The sequence below is a fragment of the Pteropus medius genome, unplaced genomic scaffold (assembly GCF_902729225.1).
Source record: "Pteropus medius unplaced genomic scaffold, Ma_sr-lr_union100, whole genome shotgun sequence".
In the NCBI taxonomy this organism is placed as follows: domain Eukaryota; kingdom Metazoa; phylum Chordata; class Mammalia; order Chiroptera; family Pteropodidae; genus Pteropus; species Pteropus medius.
The window spans coordinates 2644542-2661571 of record NW_024354502.1 but is presented as its reverse complement, the minus strand read 5'-3'; the positions used below and the strand labels follow the sequence as shown (position 1 = coordinate 2661571).

Below are 17030 nucleotides of genomic sequence, written 5' to 3'. Positions count from 1 at the left end.
CTGAATGAAATGAGCAGCCTTTGGAGGGACAGAGACGTGATAAAGACTTAACTCTGGTTGTCGTGTGGAGAACATGGCTGGCCAGAGTGGGCACAAGAAGCCAGAAAGGAGCCATCGCATGACAGCGAAACCCACCCCACTGCCACCGCCACTGCGTCCAAAACACAGTACGGGTTACGCAGTCTGCCCAAGGTCCAGGACGTGTTGGCGGCTACTGTCCTCGTAATCAGCAAAGTCACTGCCTCCCCACGGGCTGGGTACACTTACAGAAGTTAGTTTATTTTTTTTTCAGCCTAAGACTCAGTTTCCTCATCACTAAAATGGGGATGATGATACCTACCTTTCAGGGTTGCTGTGAGGATGTAAATCACTCACATCCATGATCCTCATAGAAAGTGAATGAGATGACTGTCATTGCCATTGTAGGGTTGAGGAAACTGAGGCTCAGTTACTTAACGGTGGCCATAACTTGTCTGCCTGATTCCACACGTTCAGGCCTAGCAGAAAGGAGCAGCCCCAAATCTGAAGCTTAATACAGAGATGCCTCAGGTCTGTACCTTATGATCCCTGGAGGCTGAGGTGACTCCATGACTCTATGCTCCTAGTCCAATGAGCGATTCCAGGCTCCGACCTGCTTTGACCAATGAAAGCCCATGGTCATACTCTCCTTGACCACCACGAGTTTATAATTCTTTCTCGCTGACTCTGAAATAATGGTCATCACACTGGAGGGCAAACACACCTTCCATGTGCTCCATCCTCACAAGGGGCCTCATGGGGTGAGTAGCTTCTATCATCCTAGCTACCATTTGTCCCATATTTCCTGGGTGTCAGGCACTACGCAAAACGTAAGTGCTGTCTCCTTTAGTCCACATAAAAAAAAAACCTTTGAGATTAATATCCGTGTGTCACAGAAGAAGAAATGGAGATTTAGAAAGGGTAAGTAACGTGCCCAGGACCATGTCCACATGGCAGAACCAAGCCTTGAATCTGAGATTTTATAACTTCGACATCTCTGATCTTTCCGGTCATCTCCTCTACGTAATATTCCTGAGTTCCTGGCTTGGTCAGAATAGTCACACATAGATTAATTAATTCATCAGCTAATCAATTAATTTGTTTAGTTGAATGGATAAATTTTGCTGACTTGGTACCACTGAGAGAGTGGAATAGAGCAGAGAACGAACAACCGTTGGAGATGAGTAGGTCTGTGGGGAACCCGGGCTTCTCGCACTTGTTAGCAGTGGGGTCCTAGGCCAACGTGGCTGGCAGGGTGAAGGCCCTCCTAGACACCCACACTTGAGTCCCTGGGACCTGTGAATGCGTTACCTTCCGTGGTAAAAAGGCCTTGCAGAATGATTAAGGTTATGGACCTTGAGATGAGGAGATTACCCTGGATTATTCCGATGGGCCCAAACTAATTATACGAGTCCTTACAAGTGAAGAACGATTCCTGGCTGTGTTTGGAGGGAGAGATTCCAAGATGGAAGGGTCAGAGGGAAGCACGTGAGAAGGTCTCACTCTGCCACCTCTGGCTTTGAAAATGGAGGCCGTGAAGCAAGGAATGGGAGTGGGGGATGGATAATGACCTCTAGAATCTGGTAAAGGCAAGGAAATGTCTCCCCTAGAGCCTCTAGCAGGGAACACAGCCCTGCCAACACCTTAAATTTAGCTCCATGAAACTCGTTTCAGACTCCTGGTCTACGAAACTATAGAATCGATTTGCATTGTGTAAGCTACTAAGTTTGTGGTAGTGTCTTATGGCCACAGTAGAAAACTAAACTAATACAGCAACTTATTTCAGGACACGGGACCTCTGGTCTCTCCTTGGCAAAACAGAGACCACAAACCCTGAGTTCTTGGTGGCTGTAAAACGAGGATGGGAATAGGGGTTCTCTGACTTGGAGCCTGGCACATCAGAGATGCATAGGGACTGTTAGCTAAACCAGAATTTGAACGATAGGATGTTGAGCCTTTCTCCTCTAAAACCAGGATGTGATTGACAGGTGTCCATCAGAAAGTAGACAGCAAGACCTGGAGGTGTTCAGAAGAGTGGGGAGGGCTTGGTGGATTGGGCTGGTCAGAGAAGTTCTCCTCAAAGGTGGAACTGGAGACGTGAGATGCAGGGAGCATCACAGGGGAATTATTTTGTGTCTGTAAGAAATTAAAGTCCGTGTTAGATTCTAGTATTAGGGTTACCATCCCACACATGTGGGGTGGGTGGCTCACAGCAGAGTCAAGAAACACTGACTTTGAGTTCCCCCTGGGCTGCTTACCAGCTTGTCACTAACTGAATATCTTAAAAAATAAGGATGACACACCTAGTGAGATGTGGCTTATCAACATTCTTCAAAGGCTGCACAGTGATGTACACAAGTGAATCACAGTTATCCTCTTCATTGTCCACGGTCAGGCATTCTTGCACTGCCGTGATGACATGGCCCCACGGAACACCCTTTGATTGGGGACCCTTTTTCCAAACAGCTGTCCTCTGCTCTCCTGAAACGCACAGGCACTTCTTGTCATTCTCACGTCTCTTTAAAGACCCACTTCCTCCCAGGAAAGGTCACCTAATTTTTCTATGTGTCACCGAAGGAAGGTTATTCCTTCCCTTCACTTCTCCTTTGCCACGTGTCCTGGGGGAATGGGCTTTCTCTTTTAGGGCCTTGTTTCCTTGGCAGCAAAATAAAGATGTTGCACTGGACGACCGCTCTGGGACCCCTTCGCTGAAAGTCTCTAAGTCTACGTGTTTCCAAGAAAAAACAAAAACTAAGAGCAAAAACATTGACATCGCCAACTTAACACTCGAATAATCAGGGCTCCCTTTACTTGTGAGAAGCCAAGCACTGTCCATGTAATTACTCCTTTGATCCTCACAAGAATACCAAAAGGTCAGTGCAGTTCTTATACCCAGCCACAGAGAGGTTAGCTTTCTTGTCTCGAGTCACACAGCATGCACACGGGGGGCCTGGGTTTTACCCACAGCAGGTGTCCTCTGCAGGCCACACGAGTAACCAAGAGCCTCGGGCCACTTCCATTTTCTCCTGCATTGTTTGGATGTTATCATGACTCACCACCGAGAGTTGGTACTATCTTTCTTACACCCATCTTTTTTTTCGCTTTTAATCTATTTTCCTGGTACTGTCACATTGCACTTTACTGTTTCCCAGAAATTTGGGGGCTGAGCTGAAATCATGTTCTGAGATGATTCATACCTCTGCTTTCATGTTGTTGGATGATGTGTGAGCACTACATTCTAACTAAGTGTCAGCTAATTCTACTTGAGCACTTAACTACATACAGGAGCCATTCTAAGAACTTTCCATGCGTTGATACTTCTAATTGTTATATCCATTCTGTCTGATGAGGTAGGTCCCCTTATCATCCACACTTTGCAGATGAGGAAATGAAAGCACAGAGCAAGGGTTGTGTAGTGTGCCTGTGTCACACAGAGGGTGAGTGGCGTTGCTGGGATTCAAACCCAGGCCGTCTGGCCGCAGACCCCAGGCTCTTACCCACTTCACTTTACTGTCTTTCTCAAGCTAGCCTCCTCTGGGAAGACATTTTACGGAATAGCTTTAGAAATTCGGTAATGAAAGGCTTCTGTGGTTAAATAAGCTTATAAAAGTAGCATCAAATACAGGAAAACAAGTGGATTTATTTTTGGATTCCTCAGCGTTTTGAAGAACCAGATGGTGACCAGGATCTTTAAGAGCGGAACAGAGCAGGCATACGTGTTAAACTCATTTGATCAGGGGAACTCTTTACTGCTGGTGGGTCAGCACGAGGCATATATTTTGTGAAAATCGACTCTAGAGGCATGGAGGGTGGGAAGGTTTTTTGGGGGTGGAGGTAGCTTCCAGATTCTTACTGGCTCTCCCGCATTCCAGTTCTCTCTCAAATATTTCACCTTCGCTCCACCCCGACCCCTCTGACCCTGCAGTGAACCTTCCATATGTTTAGGGGGAAACTTATGTAATGTGTCTCTGAAAATTAAATTGCTCTTTCAGCACACTAGGTTGGTAATTTGCCATTAAAAAAATTTTTTTTAAGTAAATGATTTCTGGTAAAGAAAATCATTACTGCTACCTGATGTATACTTTTCATAAATCTGAATGTTCATGAAACAAGCTTTTAACAAGAAGTACATTTGGATTTTCTCTTGTGGATGAGAGGAAAAATTTGGGTGGGGAGGGATGGCAGCACAGGGTGTGGAAGCCATAGGAGCAGATGCCGTGTTTCTTTTTTTCCCCCCAAAAGTTGCACAAAATAATGATACGACTTCTGCTTTTCATCTACTCTGGGTGGCAACTGGGGAACCCAGTGGCTTGCCTGAGAGGACAGAGTTGGTTAAATCGGAGAAATTCTTGGTTGTCTAACCTGCTGGCTTTTCTCGCATCCGCTGACATCTCCTCAGCCTGCTTTAACTCTGAGATGCGAGAATTTCTTCTCACCTTGTCTCATTTTGTCGATGTCCACATCCAACTCCATTCTTTTCATAGTTACTAAGCACCTGCCATGGGTTAGCTATGAGCCAGACACTATGAATTTAGTACCCATTTAATCCACACGTGCATGCCAGACTCTGGAGCTAGAGAGTTGACTAAATGCATAGGTCTCTGCTTTGGAGGAGAACTCGCTTGGTAGAGACAACTAAGTCCGATACAGAGCTGATCATAACTTTTGGCAGACTGTAAGGGTCAACAGACAGACAAACACAGAGATTTGAAAGAACATACCTAGATGGTGGTGGTGGTAGTGAAGCTCTGAAAAGTTTTCTTAATGAAGGTGGCAGGGGAGTCGGGCTTTGAAAAATGAGTAGAGTGTAGCTGGCTTCTCAGGGAAGTTGGAGGGAAAGACTTTCTGGAGGTGAGAGCAGCCTGAGCATGGAGGAATACTTGAGAAAGTCCAGAGGGTGTTATTAGCTTGCCAGTGGCAAAGAGGTGCTAGATTTAAGTTCTTTTGATGTTTTGATGACAACAGGTAAACCCTTATATATTAGAAGCCCCCACCATTGAGGCCATGGTGGAAACCTTTCCAGGTAGCAAGTTTCTAAAGAGCTCAGATAAGTTATTTCACCTTTTGGTACCTCTGTGTTTCCGTCAGTAGAATAGGTATAAAGTACTTACCTTATGAAGTTAAGGCAAAGATTAAGAATGCTTTGGAACTGTGGATGATGCTCAGTAAGGGCTCAATAAATGTGATGATGGTGAAGAGGAGGAGGAGAAAGAAGAGGAAGAGAAGGAGGAGGAGGAGGAGGATGGCGACATTGAGGAGGATGAGGAAGAGGATGATGATAAAGAGGAGGATGACGATGATGAAGATGATAATGAGGAGGAGGATGGCAGAATGCTTGAAGATTTCCAAAATGCCTTGACCCTGACTTCGTTAAAGACAAACATACTTAATCACATTTGCATTTACCAGTTTCTGAGCTGGTAACTCTCGGTAAATGTTTTTCAGATGACTTGAATGCTAGAATGAATAATTATGAGAAACATATCTCTTCTCCCTAGGAAGCAGAGTGTACCAGCTGCCTCTTATCCTTGAGGCTCCAGACACCTGACCCCGGCCGGCATGGGAAGGCTCCCTGTTCCCCCTCCCCCACGCCCCACACCATCGGGCCATCTCTCTATCTTCTATCTTCATGTGCATCTTCTGCGAGTTACTCTCGGGTAAAGAAGAACATTTGACCCCTGTTTAGAAAGATGGCCTTTCACAATCTCCCAGTTCCCTAGATGGGATTTGCTGAGCTGACAGAATGTACAGAGAAGCGCTAACTATTTTTAGGATGAACTAGAAAGATTAAAACTTTGCTCTCTCCTCGGATATCAAACCCGCCCTCTATAGGATTTCAGATAGGAATTATCGGGCCATTGGCTATAGGGAGGTATTCATTACACTCTCATTGCTTAAAATTCCCACATAAAATATTAACAGACCACTGATGATGGAAGGCCTACTATGTGCCAGGCACTGTACTAAATGCTTTACATGCACTATATTGTTTAACTCTTATAGCAACCTCACGAGATTGGTTTGATTCTCCCTATTCTGCAGATTGGAAAACTGAGGCATAGAGATGTAAAAGATTTTGACCAAAGCAACGGGGAGAGGGTTAGTGAAGCTAAAATTCCACCTTCGGTCTGTCTGGCTTCAAGACCCATGCTCTCTCTATGAAGATGGACATAAACCCAAACAAAGGGGAACTAGAGGCACTGGCTGAAGAATAAAATCATTCACGTTATGATGGATTTGTTGAGTGCATCCTTTTGCTGGGTAGAGTGGCAGATTCACAGATGACAAGGTCAGGAGTGGTGTCTCTGGGGAGCTCACATCCTCATAAGGGAAATGTAAGGACTTTCTTGCTCTTCATCTGCCCAGTTCTATTTTTCTTTTTGGGATCTCCCCTTCCCTATGCATGGCATGCCACCCTGGGGTCTCGCTAGTTCAGGTTCTTGCACTCCTCTGGCGAAGGGCTGGACATTTGTCCCAAACTGGAAAATCAGGCTATTGGAAAGTAAATTATGAACCACAAACTGCAAATGGCTAGAGCTGATTGGTCCTTTTACCTGCCTTTGGAAGATAACTGCCTACTCGTTTCTGCCATCTGGCTACTCAGCTTTTTCTTCTTTCTGAGAGCTTCGTTGTGGTGGATACTATAGGTTGATTCACTCAGCACACATCCCAACTCCCTTCAAGCTATGTTTTCTCTAATCTAGAAAGCGGAAGTCTGAAAGCTCACTTTCCCAGACTTCGTTGCCATGAGGCGCGGCCATGTGACTTAGCCAGTGAGATGCAAGTGAACGTCTGCTAGCAATGCCTCTCCTGTTTGTCCTTCTTCCACTGGGACGTGAACATGATGGTTGGAGCTGTGGCAGAAACCTTATGAGCATGAGGAAAAGGTTAAGAAAACTGCATAGACCTCAGCCCTGCTTGGTGACATCAAGCAACAACTTCCCTTTGGAGTTCTTATAGAACCACTGTGTGGGGGGTTCCGTTACTTGCAGCCCAGTGCACCTCTTAACTGATATGCCATCTGTATATTTCCTTTACACTTTTTTTTTAAATAGGAAGGGTGCTTGAGGTAGGCAGAGTTTCATTGTGCAAAAAAAAAAATCCTAATCGATACGAGGGAAGGAGGAACGTACACGGCAAACCACAACATCAGCCAGAATGAAATGTGCTTTCCTAGAAGGAAGAGCTACCATAATACAAGCATGTGCTGACAAGTCTGTACATTTTTCTAAGTGTTTTCTCACACATTGTTTCCGCTGGCTCCCTCGGCCACCCTATAAAATGAGAATTATTATTATACTCATCTCAAAAATGAAAAACGATCTCAGAGTTTGAGCACTGTGGAGGTGAAGAAAAGGAAGTGAGTAATTTTAGCTGGAGAAACTGGCGGCTTCATGAAAGGGATGCCTTTGTGCTGGAATTTGAAAGATGAACAGACTTTTAATAAATGTAGGAGGTGGAGGGAAGGGTATTCTTAGCTGAAGCTAGAACCACAAATCCTAGAGGCATGAGACAGGGAACCCCACAGGCTTTCCAGCAAGCTGAGGCCGGACCTCTGAGAGGGTGCCGACCATGGAATCAATAGAGCTTATAGACATCAAAATATTTTACCTGGATAGTCTTATAATAGGAAAAAAAAAATCACTGTAGGATAATGGGAAATTCATTAGGAGGGTCCGGGAGGATGACAGGTATGATGGGTAGCTAAATGTACCCCATGCTATTGTTCTCAAGTCAGTAGCCAAAACCTTCTGGCCACGACGTGAAATCGGGCATCTCCATTTAGTGTCCATGTTTCGATCTAACTATAAAGTTTTATTTTACCCTATTCTTTCTTTATTCCTTATTTGTCAAGTGCCTACTAAGATCCAGGCAGCGAGAACTCTGAGTGAAAAGACAACAGTCTCTGCCCTCATGGAGCTCACGGTCTAGTTGGAAAGAGAAAGCGGCACTTACTTGCCATAAGGCAGGAGTCCCCAACCCCCAGGCCAGACCTGTACTTGTCTGTGGCCTGTTAGGAACCGGGCCGCACAGCAGGAGGTGAGCTGCGGGAGAGTGAGCGAAGCTTCATCTGTATTTGCTGCCGCTCCCCAGCCCTAGCATCACAGCCTCAGCTCCAGTTCAGATCATCAAGCATTAGATTCTCATAGGAGCACTGACCCCTGGTGCCGAAAAGGTTGGAGACCACATAAGTGACAACAATAAAGATGACAGTTTAATGAGCACTAAGCATGTGGGCCAAACATTTTGTCAGATTATCTCATTTAATCTGTCTGATGACCCTATGAGGAATTTTTATATTTCCATTTTGCAGATGAGAAATCGAGGTTAAGTAAAATGCCCAAGGTCACGTAGCTAGCAAGTGGCAGAGCTGAAATATACATCCTCACTTGTAGACACTGCAAACTATTCTCCTCACACACACACACACACACACACACACACACACATCTTGGGAGATCGGAGGAGGAGGGAGCACCTCACAACCTAGCATTGCAAGGAGCACTTCCCGCAGAGGTGACAGAATTGGGTCCCCAGGAAATCTGCAAGCTTGCCGGATAGAGAAGGGGAGGAAGCACCTTCCAGGCTGTGGGAAGTGTGTGAACTCTGGAGCAGGGGAGTGTGGGGTGGGTCTGAGGAATCTGTCGGTTGTTCAGCGTGGCTGCCATGTGGCCTTACTGGGGGGGTGGGGGATGGAGGAGGGATGGCGTTGGAGAGGCGTGCCACGCGAAGGAGGTCCCACCATATCTGGGGCAGAGGGGCCACTGAGGCTCTTCAGGAGGACAGATTTGAATTTCAGAAAGGTCACTCTGCTGTCTTGAATGCAAGTTGGCTCGAGGGGCTCAGAAGGGCACAATCAGTGTGACCATTGTGATGGCTGGAGGAGGTGACCTGACAAATGTTCATTCTCTATAAAGCAAACTGGACTTTGGGCCATTTCTCCCTGAGTCCTAGAAGTAAGAAAATGCTTGCCGAAGTTCTTATTTTCAAAAGGATGGAGGACTTCGAAGAATGAATTCAACTCCTAGCTTTGTAACATACTATCAGAGGGGACCTTGGACTAGTCTCTTTAATTCTCTAAATCTCCGTTCTTTCATCTATAAAATGGGGCATTGACATGACTACATCACAAAGTGTAACAGGAAGTAAACAGAAGAGATGAAAAGCATACACACACGTTATAACTGTTTTATACCTAATCTTTTGATTCAGTTATCTATTGCTGCATGAAAAAAAGACCCTTAAAATTTAGTGCTGTAAGCAACATCTATTTTGCTTCTGAGTCTGCCGTTTAGGCAGATTTGGCAGGAGACCACACATCTCTGTTCCATGCAGTCTCAGAGGGCTGGAATTATGTGAAGGCTGTTTGCCCATAGGTCCAGAGTTGCTGCTGGCTGCTGGCTGGGACCGTAGCCGGGAATGTCAGCAGAACACCTCACCTGGCCTCTTCATGTGGCTTGGGCTTCCTTATAACATGGCGGCTGGGCGCCCAGGAGGAGCAGCTTGAGAGAGAGCATAAATGGAAGCAGTACTGCTTTTTATGATGCGGCCTCAGGAATCACAGCGTTACTTCTACTTGATTTTATTAATTAGAAATGAGTCACTAAGGCTGGACCACATTCAAGAGGGAAATTAGTCTCCATCTCTTGATGAGAGGTCAAAGAATTTGTGGACATGGTTTAAAACCAACACATTCTTGCAGCAAATTATTACCGCATAGCAATGGGCCAGGTGAAGGTGGATCTGAGCAGAAGGGAGGTGATGTGAAGTCTCATTCCTATTTTGTTTTGACTTTAAGGAGGGAAACAGCACTTACGTGGCTGACAACACAGTTGAGATGCTGCCTGTGACAGCACTAAACTACTCTATTACGTTTATTATATAAACAACTGAGCTCTTACATCAGGTTTCAGAGCTAGAGGGGCAGTATCAGGAATCTTTTGGCTGAAAGTTGCAAAACCTAGTTCAAGTAGACCTATGTAATGAAGAGAATTTACTGGCTAATGTAAATAAAAAGTCTAGAGTGTGTACTTCAGGCAATGTTCGATCCAGTAGCTCCAAGGTGCCCCGGAAGACCAGGTTTTTCTCTATTTCTTCACTTTGCCTTCTGTGAAGTCACTTTTATTTACTGCTGGCTCTCTTTTTTGATCGCAAGATGACTTCTAGCACTTCCTCGGTTGTGTGATTTTCTGTTTGTGTCCAGGCGGGGACACTAACCTCCTGCCACTGTGAAATCGTTGTGTCTGGTGTCTTCTTCTCTGACCCCAGCACCGTTGAGCTTCACCTCAGTCTGCAGGCCCTAGGACTGAGAGAGAGGGAAAGGCCACGGATGTCTCAGGGGGACCTGCCTTCCATGACCCAACTCGCAGAAGGAAGGCCTGGGTGTGCTGGCGGGAGCCCAGAGTGTCAGGCCAAGAATTTGCAAGGGTGTCACCGCCAGGCCTTGCTGCTCTGATGGCCTGGGTAATGTCGTCATGTGATGAGGCCGCACGCCTGCCAGAGCCCTTTAGCTGACCGGGGATGTCTTTGAGGCAAGGGGCATTGCATCTCGGTCCTTTATCCCTCCTTTCCAGGGCTCAGAGTACTGGATGTTTCTGGAAGGAAAGGGGTGCGAGGGGACTGAAGTCAGGGTGAACACGTCCCGGTTGCAGTCCAGGAGCTGCTTCCTCGGTGCTCTGTGACCCCAGCTACTGCGAGCCTCAGGTTCCTCATCTGTAAAGGGGGGTAAATGACCCCCACCCAGGCCTCTTCTTCCCCAAGACACAAGGATGTTTTTCAAAATTTTTTAAAAATGAAGTTTATTGGGGTAACATTGGCTAATACAATTGTGCAGTTTTCAGGTGTACATTATAATTTGACATCTGTATATTCTGTCGTACGTTTACCATCCAAAGTCCAGTTTCCTTTAGCTACAACATATTTGATCTCCTTTACCGCATCACAGGATTGAAAAGGCAGTGAAACCGTGTCGTGAAAAGACTGGGTCCACAAGGCACATGTCAGAGGATTATTATTATTGTTAAAAATAATAGACAGCTTTGAAGCTGGTACCCCGAGGCTCCGGCAGAGCCCAGCCACTGCCAGCAAGCTGCCGCCTTTCAGATTGAGACGCAGATACAAGAGGCAGAGAGGAAAAGCTGATCCTGGAGGCTCCTTCCTGAGACTTCTTTGTTTCCTTCTTCCCTCCGAGGCCTGCAGGGAATATGGGAGGCTTCCAACTTACACAGTGCTACCTGGTAGCAGAATCTGTACGGCCTCGGTGGCACCTGTCATCAGCCCCAGAGAGTCAGCCGGCTGGAGGTGAGGAAACAGAAGCCTCACTCAAAGGGATGCTCTTGGCTCCTCCCCGCTTCACCTGTGTCCCTCCTCCTCCTTCCTTCTCCTGGACCCTCCAGTTCTGGGTCTCCTGAAGCCCTGCCATTCAGGGGCTCCTCCTCCTGCCAGGAGGTGGCATCCATTTCCCACCTGTAACATCGCTTCCTTGATATTAGAGATGTAGTCCACCCACCATAATTTCATTTTTAAATCCATGTCTTTAAGACATATTGCTGTCAGAAATGTAAACTTGGCTTACGAGACAAGTGGCTATCGATATAAATACATAATTATTGAAGTAAAAACAATGCATGCCTCCTCACAGAATTGGTTTCAGGTCCTTTCCGTGGTTTCTGTGCTGCCCTTCGGAGCGCCCCGAGGTAGAAGATGCCATCAGGCTCTGTCGAGTCCTGCACGGCGTGTTTACCTGTGTGAGGCAATTGACTGTGATTCGATCCAAGCCTTGGAGCCATTTTGCAGATGAAGCAGCCAAGGCTTGGGGAGAGATTAAGTGACTTTCCCAAGGTTCCCAGACAGGAGACGGGGATCGGGGCCACAGTGGATCGATCGGGGGCCACCGTGGATTCGTGGAGCCTGGACCCATCGTACTTGGCATCCTCCAAAGCTTTCAGCACAGTGCTTGACACGGTGGTGGCTGAGAGGGAGATTTCGAATGAGGAAGACAAGCTCGGGGCAGCGGGGCGTGACAGATGAAGAAGCATGAGATGACAACACAGAGGCTGCGATAAATCACAGGGACGTGAAGTACAGCCTAGGGAACAGCGTCAACAATGTTGCAGGAACTATGGACGGTGACCGAGGGGGACCAGACTCACTGTGGTGATCGCTTTGTCAGGTATATAAATGTACGACATACGATTTATACGTTGTACTCATATAGTATGGTATGTCAACTATAAGTAAAAATAAATTTTAAAAAGCTACAATAATAAAACTAAAAAGGACGTAGTTGTAGGAGTCCTGGAACATTTATTTGTATCAGCGGTTTTCCTCTTTCCCTGTCTGAGGGGAGGCGGAGACCGAACTAATGGGGACCCAGTTTTTCTACTTTGCCTTGGTCCTCCTCCGACCTTTCTATAGTATGATTTTGAGTATGATTTCATTAGGGAAAGAATAAAAAATAAAAATTCTTTTGCTAAAAACAAGAAGAGCTCATTTTTAGGCGGCCTTCAAGGCTTCCCCAAATCCCGTCGACTGGGATTTTGTAATTTAAATGTGGGCACTCGCCCTTCCTGGCTGTGTGATGTTGGATGAGTCAGTCGGCATCCTGAGTCTCAGTGTCTTCAAAATGGGCACAAGGAGAGAACCGTTACTTAGTTCTCAGGGTTCCTGTGTGGAGGATGCACGGACATGACCTGGAAAGAGCGAAGGATTCTGCAGGAGTAAGGGATTGCTGGCTGTGCAATCATCAAACACTTCTTGAGTGGTAGCTCTGGGCTGCACTCCGGCTAAGTGCTAGAGATACAAAGAGCCACTGGGCGCATAGGAAATAGATAAACAACGGGAGTGAGATAAATAAGCAGGCAATCGCCCTATGGAAGCATACGTGCCCAGAGTTAAGCCTGGGGTAGTATCATCCTGGGGATGAGGTAGCAGGAAGTAGGGAGGGTGGTGGTAAGAAAGTGACATCTACCATGAGTCTTAAAGTGGAAGCAGGAAACAGTAGTGACACTGGGTGCATATGTTACCGGAGAGTGGGATTCCCTCCCGGTGTGTGGTCCAGGTTCTCGATGTCTCCAACAAAGAATCGAGCAAGACACTGAAAGACAGCAGGAAAGAAAAGCTTTATTAGAAGGGAAAGAACACTTCCAGATGTGGAAACGGGCCTGAGCAAGAGAAGCATGGCTCAAAGGCCTGGTAACAAAGCCTTTGGGGCTTTTATCCCTATTTGCTGTGGGTGGTGACTTTTCTTAGCGAGCGGGCTTCCCTGACTGACAACTCACATTGACAGGACTCAGTGATTCATCGTTCGCTTTCCGCGCATGTTCGTGCACAGAATTCGGTCTGTTATAATGATATTAATGGACTTCTGGACATATGCATCATCTTATAATGATGGTATAATGAGGCTCAGGTAAATTAAAGATTGTTGGGATCTTTACTGTGCAGGTGCGAGTGACTGGCTGAAACTAGTACCCAACTTTCTGCTCACTTGTTTCTATGAGTTACTTTTAGCTCCCAAATGCCTCTGGCTTGCTTCAATGTGGGTGAACGAGGGCGGACCCCTTCTAGGATAGGATGACCTCAGTGTTTCTGCAGGCAGACCCGAAACCCCCTAACTAACTTTCCTGCCTAACTCTTTTCTAAGAGCCACGAACTCCTTATTATTGGTATGGATGTGGAGGGATGAGCATCTCTTCCGTATCTGCTTCCTGCTGAAAAGGGCCGTGGTCCCTGCCTATTGGGGTTTCATGGAGCCCTTTCCCTCTCTGCCTTAGTCAGGGCGGGGTCTTGGGTTTCCTGCTGAAGTGCCGCCTCAGTCCCTAGACAAGAAAAAGAAGATGCGTACTTGTTATTTAAATCATATATCTATTAATTTTCTATGATTGATTTGCCTATTAAGCAAGTAAAGGAAAACAAGCCTGGTTAATATATTTCTTAAAGAGTAAAAAGACCTTTGGCCTAAAGTCCCCTCCCCTCTCGGACTCTAAGGGCCCTGTCTGGCCTAACGCCATGTCTGATAACACGGGGCCGATGACCCTTATCAATAGCCAGAGGATGTGAGTCACCAGTTTTAGGGCAATTATTGGGATTTGAGGGAGAGGGCCTTTTTCCCAAAGAGAGGAGAAAAGAAAACTTAACTAGGTTAACTAAAAAGATTAAGAACTCTGCAAGAGATGTCTCGTTTCATTTCCTGCTAAAAGATTAAGAATTTTACAAGCGATGTCCCCTATCACATGTACATATATTTCATTCACATAGGATTTGGGTCACATAAAATTAAGAATTCTGAGATCCCATTTCCCCTTTTGTGCAAGGATCTCATAGAGACAAAAGCAAATGCAAAACGTACTGTTGGGCCAACGGTACGAACTCCGTCAAGGAGTTTTGTTCCATCTTTTTGCAAACAAACATTATTCTACCAACAAATATGCTAGGCCCTGTCCTCTTGAGAAAACTCGATACACTTACAAACCATCATACGTGAGGGCCCTCTGGGTGTCTAAGATAGACCTCAGGGAGGCAAGGTGTCTTCACAGAGGCCAAGAAGTACAGGAGTCAGGTTTAGGTCTGGGGGTGGCTGTGTGTGCAGGGGACACGTTCCAGTCTGAGGGACAGAGTTGGAGTCCATCGCTGACCTCATGCAGCAATGGTTGCGTGTGTGTATGTCAACTAGTGAGCCGTGTGCTGAGGGTATGGAGATGAATAAACCGCTCTCCTTGCTTTAGGGCAGCATAGGACAGAGATACATAAAACGCCAATTAAAATCCATGATGCTAAGTGTCACGTGCAAGATGCTTTGAGAGCAGTTTTTGCGTGTGATGTTTTGGAAAAGACACAGAGATGGAAAACAGACACACCTGGGCTTCGATTCCAGCTCTGCCCCTCACTCTGTGATCTTGGGCAACTTATTTAACCTCTCTGAGCCTCTGTTTCTCCATCTAGAAAATGGGGGTGGAGTAATAACTTACCTGCCGGTACAGGTGAGTGAAGAGTACAGCACTGAGATGCCGCTGGGGAAGCACCTGGCTCAGTAAGCGGTGACTATCACCACCATCTTGGGCAAGACACTTAACTTCTCTAAATCTCCAGGAGCTTTGAATGTTCTCATCTGTACACGAGGCAATGGAAGTGAAATGGGATTTGAAAAACCGTGACAAGCAAACGTTATTGCTCTTAGGATTCTCAGCCAGACCGAATGAGGACAGAGAAGGTAAGTGCAGCAAGGTGCTTTGCCAGAGTCCAGTGAGGAACCGTGGGCCGGAAACATCTCGTGCCCCTTCCGCCCACTGCCCTGCAGAGCCCCAGACGGTCCTCTCTCATCATCTGAAACCTAAGTATCTTCTGGACTATGGCCTGCAGATCCAGGGCTGGGTTTCTTTGTCTATCGGCAAAGTCCTGCTAGGAGGGGCACTTGCCGTCAGGCCTGAGAAAGAAGTCAGGCGTGGTTGGAATGCAGTTGCAAAAGAAGTTACAAGAGCCTGGCGAGAATGCTGAAATCAAGCGATGTCGAGAGGTTTTGTTATTTTTGAAAAAATGACTCATTCTGAGAAACCCTAACGACCTCACAGAACATTCACCTAGTTGCCTGTATGTATAAACCCCAAGCTCACTGCAGAGAAAAACAAATCCTGTTGTCACAGATGACGGAGGGGTGGCGGGGCAGTGAGGGCTGGCAGTGGGAATACGGATGCCAGTCTGATGAAGGAAGAGTTTAAAGATAACTCCTGCCCTCTAAGGGGACTTGTTTGAAATCTCCAAGTCCTCTTCCCTAAATCGTCCCACCAAACTATCACAAAAACATCCCCTTGGAGGTAACGTGTTCTTCGGTTTGACCTGAGATGACCAGGGTGGTAAGGTTATTCCCGCTTGATGTGCAAAGGAATTGGTGTCCCAATCACTTGAGCTATTTCTCCAAGATCGGGGGCGGGGCGGGGTGTGGCAGGTAGGGACGAAGGGAAGGAGAGAGTGAGAAGGAAATAAAGAGGAGGAGAAGGGAGAAGAAAGAAGAGAGGAGAAGCCCCGTGAATGAGAGCCAAGGTGAAAACCGCGCTCACATTGCGTGGAAGCTTGTCCTGTGGACAGACAGGTGTCAGCGTGGGTGCCTGTTGGCCGCCTCACTGTCAGATGCTCAGAGATGGACTCTTGCTCCGCCTCCGTTCTTAGCCGGATGCGTGACTTCTGGGAAACAGTTCTCTTCACCATGTCTCCACCTCCCGTCCGTGAAAGCATCAAGGTGAAAGGGGTCGAATAGACTCAGAGCTTCTGAAATTTATTAGGCGTACAAATATTCTGGAAAACTCGTTAGCATACAGGTTGCTGGGCCCCGCTCCAGAAAGTCTTTTTCTGAAGGTCTAGGGATGGGCCAGGGAATCTGCATTTGTAACAGGCTCCCCGAAGAGGCTGCTCCTGCCGATTGGTCACTGACCCCACTTTGAGTATCCTGGGGCTGGATGATCTTGAACGTCCCTGCCATTTCTGCTGTTCGATGATTCAAAAAACTCATCAGCTCCCGGTCATCGGGTCATGGAGAGGTGTGCCAAGTTCTGGGAACGTGAAAACAAACAAGACATGGTTTCTGCCTTTGGGGTCTAGCGGTCTAGGTAGGGAAACAGACAAGATAAGGCTGCTTATCATTGCACATGGCGCAAAAGGGACATGCAGAGGTGGGAGCCGCCAGCTGCCTGCGTGGGAGTCAGGTATGGCTTCAAGGAGGAGGGTGCTGACGCCAGGGCTTAACTTGTCATTAACCAGAAGGAAATGCTAGAGGACAGCTTCTGTGCAGAGGGAGGTGCAGGCTGTTTAGAACGGTCCACAGAGAAAGCTCTGGCTAAGTGCTCCTTGCATGAGGTGTGGCATTCGTGCTGCTCAGAGCTATAGTCCAGCTCTGCCCTCCAGGAGCTGCCAAACACAATAGCAGCTGTACCCCACTCCCCTGGAGGGCCCGGGGGACACCCGGGGAGAGAGATCCTGATCAAGTGTTTATACATATAATATAAGATATGTACGCATAA

General features: G+C 46.9%; 1 long non-coding RNA gene across 4 annotated transcripts; it reads right to left on the bottom strand.

Moving 5' to 3' along the window:
* Positions 1 to 10828: 10828 nt before the first annotated feature.
* On the bottom strand, positions 10829 to 15850 carry LOC120595464 (uncharacterized). 4 transcript variants are annotated; one of them, XR_005650835.1, is made up of 5 exons: positions 14988 to 15843; positions 13299 to 13838; positions 13044 to 13114; positions 11658 to 11989; positions 10829 to 11313 (listed from the first exon to the last, which is right to left on the bottom strand). It is a non-coding gene; the product is annotated as an uncharacterized LOC120595464 (long non-coding RNA). The 4 variants fall into 4 exon arrangements; XR_005650838.1 differs by having other exon boundaries at positions 11658 to 11761; positions 14988 to 15838; XR_005650836.1 differs by lacking the exon at positions 13299 to 13838 and having other exon boundaries at positions 14988 to 15850.
* Positions 15851 to 17030: the final 1180 nt, after the last annotated feature.